This window comes from Pistacia vera, unplaced genomic scaffold, assembly GCF_008641045.1.
Source record: "Pistacia vera cultivar Batoury unplaced genomic scaffold, PisVer_v2 Contig160, whole genome shotgun sequence".
Classification (NCBI taxonomy): Eukaryota; Viridiplantae; Streptophyta; class Magnoliopsida; order Sapindales; family Anacardiaceae; genus Pistacia; species Pistacia vera.
The window spans coordinates 1,330,349-1,345,165 of NW_022195685.1; the positions used below are offsets into that span (position 1 = coordinate 1,330,349).

Genomic DNA, 14,817 nt, shown 5'->3' on the forward strand with positions numbered 1-14,817 from the left:
AAGGGCCATTTTAGCTAGAATGAGGCACGGTGAAAGAGATTTTGGTGACACTTGTTTCGGTCAGTTTTTAAGAATCGGAAAAAAGTGGAAAAAGTCATTTTGGGGGCAGGGAGTGCATTACATGTGTATGCACTCAGTAAATGCAACAAAAAAATGAAATGTGGTTCTGGTGGAGGGAAAGCCACTACGGTTTGGTATGATGGGAGTGCGTTGGTGACGGGCTTAGGATGCGGGAAAGTGCCACTAAGGCGGAGGCAGACGCAGTAAGGACGAGTGCAGAGCCATAAACTTTTGTAAAAGGTTTTGAAAGGGGCAAAGTCTATTACAGGAAAAGTTTTAGAGAAGGGCTATATCAGTTCGGTTTAGTGATGCAGAGAAGATAAAAGTGTGCTTGATATTGTTTTTACTTCTATCTTATTGGCTGTGACTCAACAAAAGCGTGTAGAAAGATTGGTTGCTGTTTGTAAGCGACTTGGAGTTCTTTAATTCTTATCCTGGGGACAGATATCATTTGAGCGAACCATCAAGAGCCTGAAAAAACCAGACATGGCGTTAAAGCATGTCATGGGGCGGGAGCTAAACCAAGCACGTATAATTTGTTTGGCTTCCCATGGGCAATGCAGGTAAATTAATAGCTCTATGTTATATTTTTATAATATGTGTGTTTGAATAATGACATGGACTGTTTTTTTTACAATGTAGGCTTGGATGTACGAGGCCATCCCTGTCTTCACTAAGGCGGGGGGAGGAGGCAAAAATGTGAATGTGCAACGCAATTTCCTAGGATGTTGCGGTGGCATGTCGAGAGCTGTAACCATGGGATTATGGCAATTAGAGATTGAGATTCAGCAGCTGGGGTAAGATTGAAGGATTAAGCTTTTAATATGCGTTGCTCTTTTATTTGCTTCAATCTGATTGATTTTTATTTCTTATTGCAGGGAGTCGTCCATCCCTTTTTGACCTATTGGGGATGAAGCGGAAGAGGACTATGTCACATCTTTCAGAGTATGGAGGATGAAAGGGATGCACGATAGACCGCCTGATGCGGGACTAAAAGGGGTCACGCATGTGTGGCAGTTGCAGGGCCATTGCTTGACAATGTCATTGATGCGGAGGATATGAAGCTCGGGGGGCCGAGGATGAGGAGGAGAAGAGGGAGGAAGAGGTTCGTATGCCTCAGCAAACCGGTACAACAAGTACGCTTTGCCGAGACATCGACGTAGGGAGAATGAGGTTGTTAACCTCATAAACGGCCTGTTTGAGATTTTACAACAGCCGTTATGCAAAGCTGGAGAAGTGGAAGAAACAATGAAAAGGGTGGAGGAAGAAAGTGGATAAGCTGGAGAGAAATAGGTACAATGGAGGGCGAAGTGGTACAATGGAGGAGGAAGTTGGTGGAGAATTAAAGGCGGTTGAAGTGCAAACTGGCTTGAAAAGAGAAGCCGAAAGAGCAAGTTTGTGAAATCGCCTACATGGTGTGACACAGGTAAAGAAGAAGAAAATGAAGAACAAATGGAGGAACAACCAGAAAGGAGGAGGTTAGGAGGTTGGTGGTGGAAGTGGGGCTGTGATAATGGAGGAGGGATAGGTGGGAGGCGAAGGAACGGGGATGTAAAAATGGGAAGGGGGAGGAAGTGGGGAAGGGAAATTGGACTCAAAGTCGATTTGTATAGGCCAATAAGGAAAGGAAAAAACTCTTTTATGCCTATTACAATGGATCGGGAATTGATGGCCATATAAAGTGTAAGACGGATTATCCCCGGGAATGTTTCAGAAGTTGTTGACGATGGGGACGTGGCTTGAGGACTTGGTGAGTTATTTTCACATAATTTCCTTATTTTTGCCTGTTTCTTATACTTATCTTGTTTTTTTATTTGATGCAGCACATCGATGAGATATTGGCACTGATGAGGCTACGACAGACTAGTGATGGTGATCATTGTATCCCGACTGTGCTATCACCGATGTGCATTGGGCAAACGCTTGTTTCGGCATATCGCACTTTAATTAAAAATGTCGTTGCTAGTGGTGTAGGAAAAGGACCGAAGCGAAAACGATTGGCTGCACAACAGTCGGACTGCATCCCTGATGATTTCCGGTTTGATGACAGGATTATGCAGTACGTAAGGGGGGATCGGCCCAATATGGCCACGGTTGGGCCTTTGTTAAAAGAGTGTACTGCATCATCCTCGTCAAACAGATGCACTGGATAGCAGTCGTTGTGCATCTAGAGGAGGGGTTTCTGAAGATCCTTGACTGCAACCAACCATTTGTCGAGACAAGCAGTTGGAAGTCGAGTTAGACCCACTGTCCGGTTGTTCCCGCGGCTGTTGCGTGACAGCGGGATGTTTGGGCACTTCGGTGATCAAGTACTAACCGGAAAGTGGCCAATTCAGCGCCTACCTGCCAATAAATGAGTCAAGGTAAATTTTTTTAAACTAACTTACATAATACAATTGTTCTATAAGTTTATTATAATGCTAATGTCTCTTCCTATTGTAGCGCTGAATGTGGGGCATATGCCCTGAAATTTATTCAGTTTGACATGACCAACAGCCCGATGGACAGCTGAATGACGAAACAATGAGAGACTGTCGGGAGCGCTGGGCTGTCGACTGCTTCCTGGGCAGATGGATCCGTTTTGAGTGACCAGAACCCAATCAAAGGGTATGAATGTTGGACGCTGAATTTTGTAGTTTATGTGATGTTGATGTTCATACTTGGGTTTTTTGAGTTGATTGTATTATTCTAAATTAAACCATATAACTTCAGCTGCTGACACTGAGTTTTTTGACTTGTAGTTTATGAAAGATGGAATGGTCAATCTCCACAGAAAGTCAACGGAGGCACCATCTTGAATTTGTTGATGCTAGTTCAGAGCCAGAAAGCATCGGGAAGAATGATGTCGTGGGCATCTTTTCAGCATGGACTGCCCTAATACCATTCACTGTGGACTCTAAACTCTTGGCATCAAAAACTAAATTAAAGGCAGTGTCAGGAAATTGTAAATAATTTACTATGTTGTGTGATCATTGTAAAGAATTGGATCTGATATTTGGGATATATTTTGTTTGTCCATATAAGATAATTCATCAGCAGTTTCAATTACTATGTATGGTGTGTCCATATAAGATATTTTGTTTGTCCACATATTTCTCTTAAACGACCAAGACTTTCCAGAAACGATCGCTTAAGCGATCTTAAATCGCTTAAGCGACCAAGGTGTGGGAAGATGTCATTTTAGAAAGAATCGCTTAAGCGACCTTTCGATCGCTTAAGCGATCATAGTCTGGGCAGATGTCATTCTGCCTCGGAAAAGATCGCTTAAGCGATCGCAGATCGCTTAAGCGACCACATGTCTTTTAGGAAGAATCACTTAAGCGATACAGTTGGGTCGCTTAAGCGATCATTGCTGGGCAAAGTCAATTCTCCTCGGAAACGATCGCTTAAGCGATTTATGATCGCTTAAGCGACCACATGCCTTTTAGGAAGGATCGCTTAAGCGATACAGGTGGGTCGCTTAAGCGATCATAGTCTGGGCAGAAGTCAATTCTGCCTCGGAAACGATCGCTAAGCGATCTATGATCGCTTAAGCGACCACATGTGTTTTAGGAAGAATCGCTTAAGCGATACGGTGGTCGTTAAGCGATCTAGTCTGGCAGAAGTCAATTCTGCCTCGGAAACGATCCGTTAAGCGATCTATGATCGCTTAAGCGACCCATGTGTTTTAGGAAGAATCCTTTAAGCGATACAGGTGGGTCGCTCAGCGATCATAATCTGGGCAGAAGTCAATTCTGCCTCGGCAACTATCGCTTAAGCGATCTATGATCGCTTAAGCGATCACAAGTGTTTAGGAAGAATCGCTTAAGCGATAAAGGTGGGTCGCTTAAGCGATCATAGTCTGGGCAGAAGTCATTTGGCCTCGAAAAGATCGCTTAGCCGATCCTAAATCGCTAAGCGACCATGTGTCTTTTAGGAAAAATCGCTTAAGCGATATATATTGGTCGCTTAAGCGACCATTTGTCTTTTAGGAGGAATCGCTTAAGCGATCATAAATCGCTTAAGCGACCATGTTTCTTTTAGGAAAAATCGCTTAACGATCATAAATCGCTTAAGCGACTATGTGTCTTTTAGGAAGAATCGCTTAAGCGATACAATTCATACTGACGTGTAAAAGAACTATATTAAACATACAGTTCTTTTGCACGTCAGTATGAATCTATAGGGTTGACGAATCGTTCAGAGTACCTGTTCCGTTATTACATTTTATATAAACATACAATCTTTTACACGTCAGTATGAACCCTATAGGGTTCATACGATTCGTTCAGAGCACCTGTTCCGTTATTACATTTATATTAACATACAGTTCTTTTACACGTCAGTATGAACCCTGTAGGGTTCATACGATTCGTTCAGAGCACCTGTTCGTATACATTTATATTAAACATACAGTTCTTTTACACGTCAGTATGAACCCTATAGGGTTCATACGATTCGTTCAGAGCACCTGTTCCGTTATTACATTTATATTAAACATACGTTTTTTACACGTCAGTATGAACCCTATAGGGTTTACGATTCGTTCAGAGCACCTGTTCCGTTATTACATTTATATTAAACATACAGTTCTTTTACACGTCAGTATGAACCCTATAGGGTTCATACGATTCGTTCAGAGCACCTGTTCCGTTATTACATTTATATTAAACATACAGTTCTTTTACACGTCAGTATGAACCCTATAGGGTTTACGATTCGTTCAGAGCACCTGTTCCGTTATTACATTTATATTAAACATACAGTTCTTTTACACGTCAGTATGAACCCTATAGGGTTTACGATTCGTTCAGAGCACCTGTTCCGTTATTCATTTATATAAACAACAGTTCTTTTACACGTCAGTATGAACCCTATAGGGCTTACGATTCGTTCAGAGCACCTGTTCCGTTATTACTAAAATATGGGGTTTACGATTCGTTCAGTATATTTTTAATTTTTTTGCTTAATTATTTACGAAATTAGTATATTTTAATTAATTTTCGACCCATTAAGTGAATTAATTTCAGAGCATACCGAAAAGTTTAAAAATTAACAAAACACACCCACCCACCCAACTTCCCAGATTCTGGCTACCGCCGACAGCAACAAACGACCGAAAATGTCCGGTAATGACCACTTGTGACCTTTCCGGCCAGATCCACCGTGGATGTGGCCGGAAAAGGCCACATCTTACCGCACGGACTTTCAATGAAATGTCCGACGTTGACGGTCAACGACGGCCAAATGTTGGCCATCGTTGACCGACAACGACGGCCATATATTTGGCTGTCGAAGACGCAAGATCTGGACCTCTCCGTTTGTCTACGGCCTGTTCTGGCGATCATCTGGCCTTTTCCGGCCACTCCGTGGTCGATCTGGCCGGAAAAGGCCATATAGAGGCCCTATCGGGCAGATCCGACCACTGTGCATCGTAACGGCCTTTCCCGGTAAGATTCTGGCTCCGGTGGCCAGAATCTGGCACCGTGGGTAGGTGGGGGTGTATCTGTTAAATTTTAAAACCATTTGCACAAGAATCGCTTAAGCAATACAGTGGATCGCTTAAGCGATCATGTGATTGGCAGAAGCAAATCTGCCCAGGTGCATGATCGCTTAAGCAATCTGTGATATCGCTTAAGCGAATCTTGTCTTTTTCCCATGGTCGATTAAGCGATAATACGGATCGCTTAAGCGATCATGTGGTTGGCAGAAACAAATCTGTCCAGGTCCATGATCGCTTAAGCGATCCGTGACATCGCTTAAGCGAATCTTTCTTTTTCCATGGTCGCTTAAGCGATAACAGGGATCGCTTAAGCGATCTTGCACCTGGGCAGAATCAATCAGTCTAGGTGCACGATCGCTTAAGGGATCTATGTATCGCTTAAGCGATCGTGGGCAATGTATACTTTATCACCTTTTCTCCCAATTTTGACAAACTAAAATTACCAACACGTATTATTCCATAATTTTTCCTCAATTTGACAACCTAATTCCAAACTAAATAACTAACTTACATATTTAGACCATGTAATAAGAATGCACAATATAAAGGATAATTATTAAAGGTAGCAATAAAAATAAAACATCAATAATGAAAACAATAACTCATCAATGGTTGCCCTTCGCAACTCCCTCAATTTCATCCTTCTTCGAACCTAATTACTTCTGGCAACTGCTTCTCTTGTGGCCAGGTTGCTTGCAAATTGAGCACTTATTCATCTTCCGGGAACCTCAAAGGCGATGGAATACGCTTAACCTTTTTCTCCCCTTTGGTGTCTTCTTGAATGGCGGCTGGAGGATAATGTCAGCCACCTCTGGCGGCACTACCCACTGCTCTTCTGGAGGCACCGGATATATTTTCTGAATATGCTAGCATGTAGTGATCTGTCATATAGAGAGGGGAGCAAAGTTCCGTGTAAATTCTTGAACCAAAATCTGGCTTCCGTTGGTGTTTTAGTGCTGCTAGTGCATGAGGACAAGGTAAACGTTGAATGTCAAACACTTTACAGCTGCAGTTTTTCTAACAAGGTTAACTAGAGCATCCGGACCATAGCCGCGCACAGTGAACTCTTGAGCATTAAGAGGATAGGCAAACAGTGCATTTGACAGTTCCATACGTTCTCGTAATAATTTTTCAGCTGACGGAACAAGGGTTGTAGTAAAATTATCTGATTCTGTACGACGCTCATGGAACCACCGCGACAGTGTCCTTTGGATTGCATCAAAAAGTGCAACTATTGGAAACTCTCTTTCTATTAACAACTCGAATTTATGGACTCAGCTATGTTCGTGGTCATGACATCAAACCTTCTTCCAGGAAAGTAAGCTCTACTCCATCTCTCGAAACCAACATCATGCTCAAGATACTTAGCAACTCTAACATCCTTCATTCGGATTTGCTGGAAGTGCTCCTCGAACTCATCAACCCGATAAGCTTTTGCTGCCATGTAGTATGTCTGAAGGAGGCCAGCACACTTAAACTTTTGTTTTATTCTCACCAAGGTGCCTCATACAGAATCCGTGATGTGCTTCACGGTAAATAGTGGCAACCCCTTCTTTATAGAGTTGTGCCTATCGGATATTTGCACAACTCGTCACTGTCAGGCACTATCGTACGTAACTGCTGAAAAAACCAAGTCCACGACTCGTCATTCTCAGAGTCAACCACACACCATGCAACAGATATGTGTGATTCTCGTTGTCCTGTGCAGTGGCCACCAACAATGTACCTCCATACTTTCCCGTCAGAAAGCAACCATCAACAGCCAACACTTTTTTCATGTTTACAAAACCCCTTATAGCAGAACCATAAGCAACAAAAAATATTAAACATCATATTCCTGTCCCACTTCAAAGCCTCTTGCTACCTTGGTTTGTCAACTCAAGCATATAACGGTACGCTTCTAATACTGCGTACCCGTGCTCCGGCGTGCCCCTCACAAAATCTTGTGCATGTTGTCTCCCTTTCCAACATTTCCAGTAACTAACAGCACATCCCAACTCTGTGCGCACAAGTCTCGAATGTCTTAGGAGATGGACCTTTCCCTTCGACGAACCGACTTTTGACAAATTGCCAATAACATCAGCGGACGCTTGTCGATGCTCACCTGAAATATGTCCCAAACCACATGTGTGCTCACGGGTATATGTGCTAAGAATAAACTTTCTGACTCCGCCAACCTTCTACAATAAATCCGCCACTTGCAATTTCGGTCACGACATGCAACCTCATAGCCAATGAATTTGACTTTTTGGTGATGAACTCAAAATTACCTTTCACAGCAACAAGTTTTAGCTTCCTCACCACTTCCTCTTTGTTGTCAAATAAATACCCTATGTGCAACTCCGATCCATCCGTAAAGACATGAGCGATTCACTACTAGCTCCAATTGCCCCTTTGAACCTACATAAACGACCATAGTGTTCTCTTCCTCACAATGTACGCCTTCTGCATAATCTGTATTTAAAGGAATCTCTACATCTGTGGAAACATCTACGGGGTCCTCCTCCTCAACATTTTCATTCTGCCCCCCATCACCAACCTCTTCTATGTGTCCCCTCACCACCCAATTCACCGTCTACTCTTGATTTTTCAGCTAACAAATCAATGGCCTCGTAGTTCAAATTAAAACCAGGCAAATCTCCGCCCACATCCTCGTTATTCCCTCCTTGGAACCAACGTCCAACGGTTTTTCTACATAAGAAACCCTTAAAATCGGCCTCGAACCACTATCGGCCATATCAATCATATATAACTTCACACTTTCATCCGACTTTAATATAGCAGGAGGTACCTTTAATTTTCAGGAGCTCTGCTTAAAATATACTTCACAACTATATCACTACGCGAGCAACTCAAATACCTCTTCTAATTATTTCATCAATCAACTCATCAAAACTAACCTCTGTGCTCACAGCAATTGGTATAACTTCTTTGCTCTTCCCAATCCACTTCCACCTACTTTCTTCCTCTACCCACTCACCAAAATATTCAACACCCAAACAATTTGTCACATGTATAATAATACCAACTACCTGTAATGCAAGAAAAACAATATTCTTAAATGCTGTACTAAGGGTTCAAATATTTTAAAAGAATGACTGCACATTCGCATATTTGGTCGATGTATCGCTTAAGGGATCATGTTATTATACTGGATCGCTTAAGCGATCCAGTATAACAACCATGATCGCTTAAGCGATCTTATGCCATTACTGATCGCTTAAGCGATCGGCTCCCATACAGCAGACTTTAACCAGATCGCTTAACGATCATAGCCACATACCTGATCGCTTAAGCGATCTATCTGCTGCATTACCAGACCTACCGGATCGCTTAAGCGATACACCAGATCGCTTAAGCGATCCATCGTACCCAGAGCACATTTTCAGTCTCCATCCACTACAATCGATCCATCATACCCAAGAAAATAAATACCCAGAACAAATTTTCAACAAATTTCACTCCTTTCAAGTTGTATTACATCAAACACAACCCAACAACCTAAACAACTAAATCAAAATCATAACCCAAACCCCATCCATTATTAAATCTTTGTAAATCTAAATATAAATGTAAAAGGAGATACACATACTTAGACGAAATGTCAGGAAGAGGAGGAGGGGGATCTTTGCCGAGAAGATGTCAATGGTGGAGGAGAAGAAAGTGTTAATGGCGGGAAGGAACAAGGATATAGAGGAATGAGGAAGAAGAAGATACAGGAGAGGAAGAAGAAGAAGAAGAGAAGATAGAGAGCCAAGAGAAGAGAGAAGAAGATGCAGAGGTAGAGATGCGTTAATGGCGGAGGAAGAAAGAAGAACGTTTTTGGGTTTATTTGCAACAATTCGGGTTTGTGGAAATATGTATAATTTTGAAAAGATTACATTAATCTTAATTAAGCACTAATTACCCTTAATCAATAATATACCTATTAGTTAACATTTTAAAACTGATAGCCTTTTAATTAATGTAACTTCAAATGTCTTTTTATAAACTCCCCCCTAAATTTCTCCTCTCACTGCTTCTGCTGAATCAGAAATCTATGCCTCTCTTGTAGCATTCATGGGCCGTAAGCTGGAAATAGAGATCATCCGTTCTCCTCAAGAAGAAGAGGATTGATCCTGAATTTTCTGTACCCGACGAGATTAATGAACTTGATACTTCAAGCTCGACTCCTCTGAGTTGCCGGTAAGTGGATTCAAGCTATCTATAATCAGTTAGTCAGATAAATCAGTTTTTTATGTGAATTTAATTGTGATGCAGGACTTTCAAAAATAACTCCGATGAACAAGCGTGGCCCTTTTTCTCTGAACCATATAGAACGTAAAGGGTAAACAAGCCCACCAATAAATGGAAACTGGGAAAAAACAGGTAACGATCGTGAAGTCAGGGATAAAAGTACTGGCAACCGGATCGGTGGCAAAAAAGATTATGTTTACTATAAACGTGGTGGTTCTCCTAAGCAGAAGATCAAGACTGAATGGGTTATGCACGAGTACTATGTTGATGATGACGACCCTCGTTATAAGGTGTATTGCTTTCTTTTTCATTTCTCATTTTGGATTTTACTCAACTTCATTACTTATTATGAGTTGTCTTAATTTTTGCTTTAGTGTTGAATTTATCTATTGAACATAAATCTTCATCTACTGGTTTTCATAGACTCTGTTTTTTGTATTACTGGTTGAAGATTGAAATGATGATGGATGAGCTTGATAAAAACTATATTTGTGTCTACTTTAATTTTTATAACAGTAGTGATCAATATCCGTGGAAATTTGGTAAAAAAATTGAGCTATGTTCTCGTGGAAACCACTATATTGAAAATTACTCACAGACGTGAGTCTGGATACAAGTTATATGATGAATTAGGTTTTTTGTTCTGTTTTCTCCTTTGGTGAGTGTACTAAAGCATTCTAGACGATCCAACACATTTCACTTTTATCATTTGTTTTGCAGAAGGATTTTGTTTTCCGCTACGTAGAAAAAAATCCAACGGGCAAGCCTAATACTTCAACTCCCGATGAGGGTCACCCGAGTCACCGTTTGGCTTCTGATGCTGAAACCTATGCAGAAAAAACTTCTACAGGGGTGAGATAGAGCATGTGTCTCAGAAACTTTTCAACATCAAGTAATACATAATGCAGGAGGAAAGTATACAAGATCTAATACTTGTTTATCTATGATTTTTGCTTCAGGTACAAAGAAATCCTTTTGCACCAATTACATCTTCAATGGTAAGGATGCGCATGGCTTATGCTGCTTTTAGTATCAACTTATGCGTTCTGTCATCAAAAACTGTATTCACACAATAATACTTTTGGTCTATGATTTTTTCTTTAGGTACAACCTCAACTACTATCAGATTACAATATGGAACTTGATCAAAGAAATCATTTTGCATCAATTACCTCTTCAATGGTGAGGATGGCTTATGGTTGCTTCTGGTAGCAACTTATGCATGAAAACATTTCACACAAGTAATACTTGTTAGTTTATGATTCTTTACTTTAGGTACAACCCAACTACTACAAACACAATAGGAACTTGATCCAGAAATCATTTTGCACCAATTACTTCTTCAATGGTGAGGATGCATATACCTTATGGACGTTGCTTCTGGTATCAACTTATGCATGAAAACGTATTCACACAAGTAATACTTGTTTGTTTATGATTCTTTACTTCAGATACAACCTCAACTACTATCAAATCACAATATGGAACTTGATCCAAGAAATCATTTTGCACCAATTACTTCTTCAATGGTGAGGATGCTTATGGTTGCTTCTGGTATCAACTTATGGATGAAAACGTATTCACACAAGTAAGACTTGTTTGTTTATGATTCTTTACTTTAGGTACAACCTCAACTACCATCAAATCACAATATGGAACTTGATCCAAGAAATCATTTTGCACCAATTACTTCTTCAATGGTGAGGATGCTTATGGTCGCTTCTGGTATCAACTTATGCATGAAAACGTATTCACACAAATAATACTTGTTTGTTTATGATTCTTTACTTTAGGTACAACCTCAATTACTATTAAATCCAATATGGAACTGATCCAAGAAATCATTTTGCACCAATTACTTCTTCAATGGTGAGGATGCATATGCCTTATGGATTGCTTCTGGTATCAACTTATGCATGAAAACGTATTCACAAAAGTAATACTTGTTTGTTATGATTCTTTACTTTGGTACAACCTCAACTATTATCAAATCATGATATGAAATTGCCAAGAAATCATTTTCTGCCAATTACTTCTCAATGGTGAGGATGCACATGGCTTATGGTTTTTTTCAGTCTCAATTGTGATGAACGTATTCACACAAGTAAAACTTGTTTGTCTATGATTCTTTACTTTAGGTACAACCTCAACTACTATCAAATCACAACATGGAATTTGATCCAAGAACTCATTTTGTGCCAAATACTTCTTCAATGGTAAGGATAAACATGTGCTTTAAAATTTTTGTTTAGTATGAGCATATACATATATATGGTACATGAAAATATTGTCACATATAAATCTAATGCTTGTTTGTACTTATATGATTTTTTCTTCAGCCTCAGCTACTACCACATCAAAATTTGGATTCTTTAATGGTGAGGATGAATATGTTGGTTGTTTTCAGTATTAACTTATAATTGTGCATATAAAATATATTCAAGCAACTAATGCTTGTTTGTTTATAATTTTTACTTCAACAGGTGGGACCTCATCAATTACTATATAATCACAATATGGTCTTTGATCCAACGAATCATTCTGCACCATGTACTTCTTCAATGGTGAGCATGCATATGACTCATACTAGCTTTTAAATCAACTTATATATGGATGTAATGCATGAATAACAGATTTACAGCAGGAAGAATCTCAACTACTATCAAATCAGAATTTGGTTTCTGATTATTCAAGATATCATTTTGTGCCAAATACTTCTTCCATGCTATGACGATGAACATGCTCCCTTGTGATAGTTTTTAGTATTAACTTAATATATTTACACAACTAAAATACTTGTTCATCTATATTCTTATTCCAGGCAGCACATGATCAGCTACTATCAAATCACAATTTCTTTTCTGATCCAAGAAATCATTTTGTGCCAAATGCTTGTTTAATGGTGAGGATAAGCATGCGTTATTGTAGATTTAGTATCATGCTACACATATTAATGGTGCATATATAAAAACTAAAACTTATTTACACAAATAATGCTTGCTTTGTCTCCTCTTTCGTATTTCAGGTACATCCTCAACAAGTTGCAGAATTATTTGCGCAATTCGCTGCACTATTTGTGCGTTATTTGCTGGATCACAGCTCAGTGTCCGCACCACAGTGGCCAATTAATCCACAACAAGGATCCTATTCCTCCTTGGACTCAAACGGCGCCTTTGGTAATAACTGTACTTTGTGGAGCTCTCAGTTTCATGGAGGGCTTGAAGATGGCCGGATTGCACAAAGGAGTTTCCAGGATAAACATCCTGGAGAAGCAACTGGACAAGACTCTTCCTACTGATAGGGACACTGAAAACATCAAGGCTTTCATGGATGAGCAATCTGTGTACAGTCCTCTTTATCCCAATTAAATACTGCGGGAGAATATTATTATATTATTGTAGACATTTGAAGAATGGTTTACTCAATGTTGTGTAATCGTTTGAGAATAATGGCTCCTATGTTTCTTGGCCTTCTTGTTTAAAAATATTGAATTTCTATATTTAATAAATTAATTGTAGAATGGGTTATTTAGGGGTGCTTAACGAGCCGAGTCGAGTCTGGCTCGTTAACGGCTCGGCTCGTCAGATCACGAGCCGACTCGACTCGGTTCATGAGACAGAACGAGCCGAGTTTGAGCCATGCTTGGCTCAGCTCGTTAGGCTCGGTTGAAAAAACGGGGCGTTTTTTGGAGTTTTTTGAAGTATAGGGGATTAACATGAAAATTTAACAGCAAAAGTTTTAAAAAATGACAAAATCCCCCCCCCCCTTGATTTTTTAATCCCTAAAACCACGACACTTTCTCATTTGCCGTAACTCTTTGTCGTAATCCCTAAATTTCATCGATCCCCAACACAGTTTGTCGGCAGCACCAGCACACCTCCTAGTCGCAATCAACTCTTCGTCGTGAACCACATCTTCTTCATCGCATTTGCATCGCAGAGCTGTCGTTGTCAACTCTTCGTCGTGAACCACGTGTTCTTCATTGGATTTGCGTCACAGAGCTGTCATCGTTTATTTGGCACACAATGGAAATCCAAACACCAACTAGCTAGCTATTTGTCAGCAATTTGGTGATTTCTGCCAGAAAGTCAGTGGGGCTGTGGTGGAATCTTTCATTACTGTTGTGCTCTTTGTGGTAATGGTGGTGTTGTCAGCTTTGGCTCTCCGAAGGCATTAAGAAATCGAAACCGGTGCAAATGATTTTCATGTTTTTATGATTCCTTTGTTGTGTCCAGAAACTTGAGTTTCATTTTATAAGGGTATTGGTAACAGTTATATCTATTATATTGTACTGGAAGAATTGGTATTGAATCTAATGTGCTTGTGTTGAATCAGTCCATTCAATACTGCTTTTGAGCATCTGCATTTTAATGTATTCTGATTGAAATTAAAGAATCCTTCAAAATGTTTCATTCTCTGCCCAAAATTCCACGCATGAAAACAAATTCATATAAGGAATGCTGTCATTCTGCTGTTAGACCCATTGAAGTCTCGCCGACGCTTGGCCACGATTCTTGGTTTATTTTCTATGGTCCATCTCCCTGATGATCGTCTTGGCTTGAAACTTCTATTCTGGGATGATCACTTGCAGTCTTGTTGTATCGCAATTGCGAAAGAGCATTGTTTTACAACAGAAGGAAACATCCATTAAAAATAATTGCTTGGCATTTCCAATTAGATTCACAAGGGGTTTTGGGCTGAAAAGGAAGTGCATGAAGTGGCTAGAGCCTAGAAGAGTGGCAGTGGCTAGAAAAAAAAAAAAAAAAAAATTGATTTTTACTTAAAAAAATTGAATTTTTGAGAGTTGGCTCACGAGCCGGCTCGAAATATTCCCAACTCTTTCCCTAGCCAAGTCGAGCCATAAAATCTGAGGCGAGGCTCGATTAATAATCCTCTCTCACGAGCCAAGCTCGTTAAGCCCAAAACTCGGCTCGGCTCGGCTTAGCTCATTAACACCCCTAAATAGGTACATGAGATGAGTTCCAGATAGTTGGAGCATGCTTAATGGATATGAATGCCTGTTTAAATTAAAGAAGTGT

General features: G+C 40.2%; 1 long non-coding RNA gene across 1 annotated transcript; it reads left to right on the forward strand.

The window, feature by feature from the left end:
* The first annotated feature begins 11,082 nt into the window (after positions 1-11,082).
* Positions 11,083-12,034, forward strand: LOC116125075. The gene is made up of 4 exons (XR_004127286.1): positions 11,083-11,126; positions 11,230-11,307; positions 11,401-11,478; positions 11,917-12,034. It is a non-coding gene; the product is annotated as an uncharacterized LOC116125075 (long non-coding RNA).
* Positions 12,035-14,817: the final 2,783 nt, after the last annotated feature.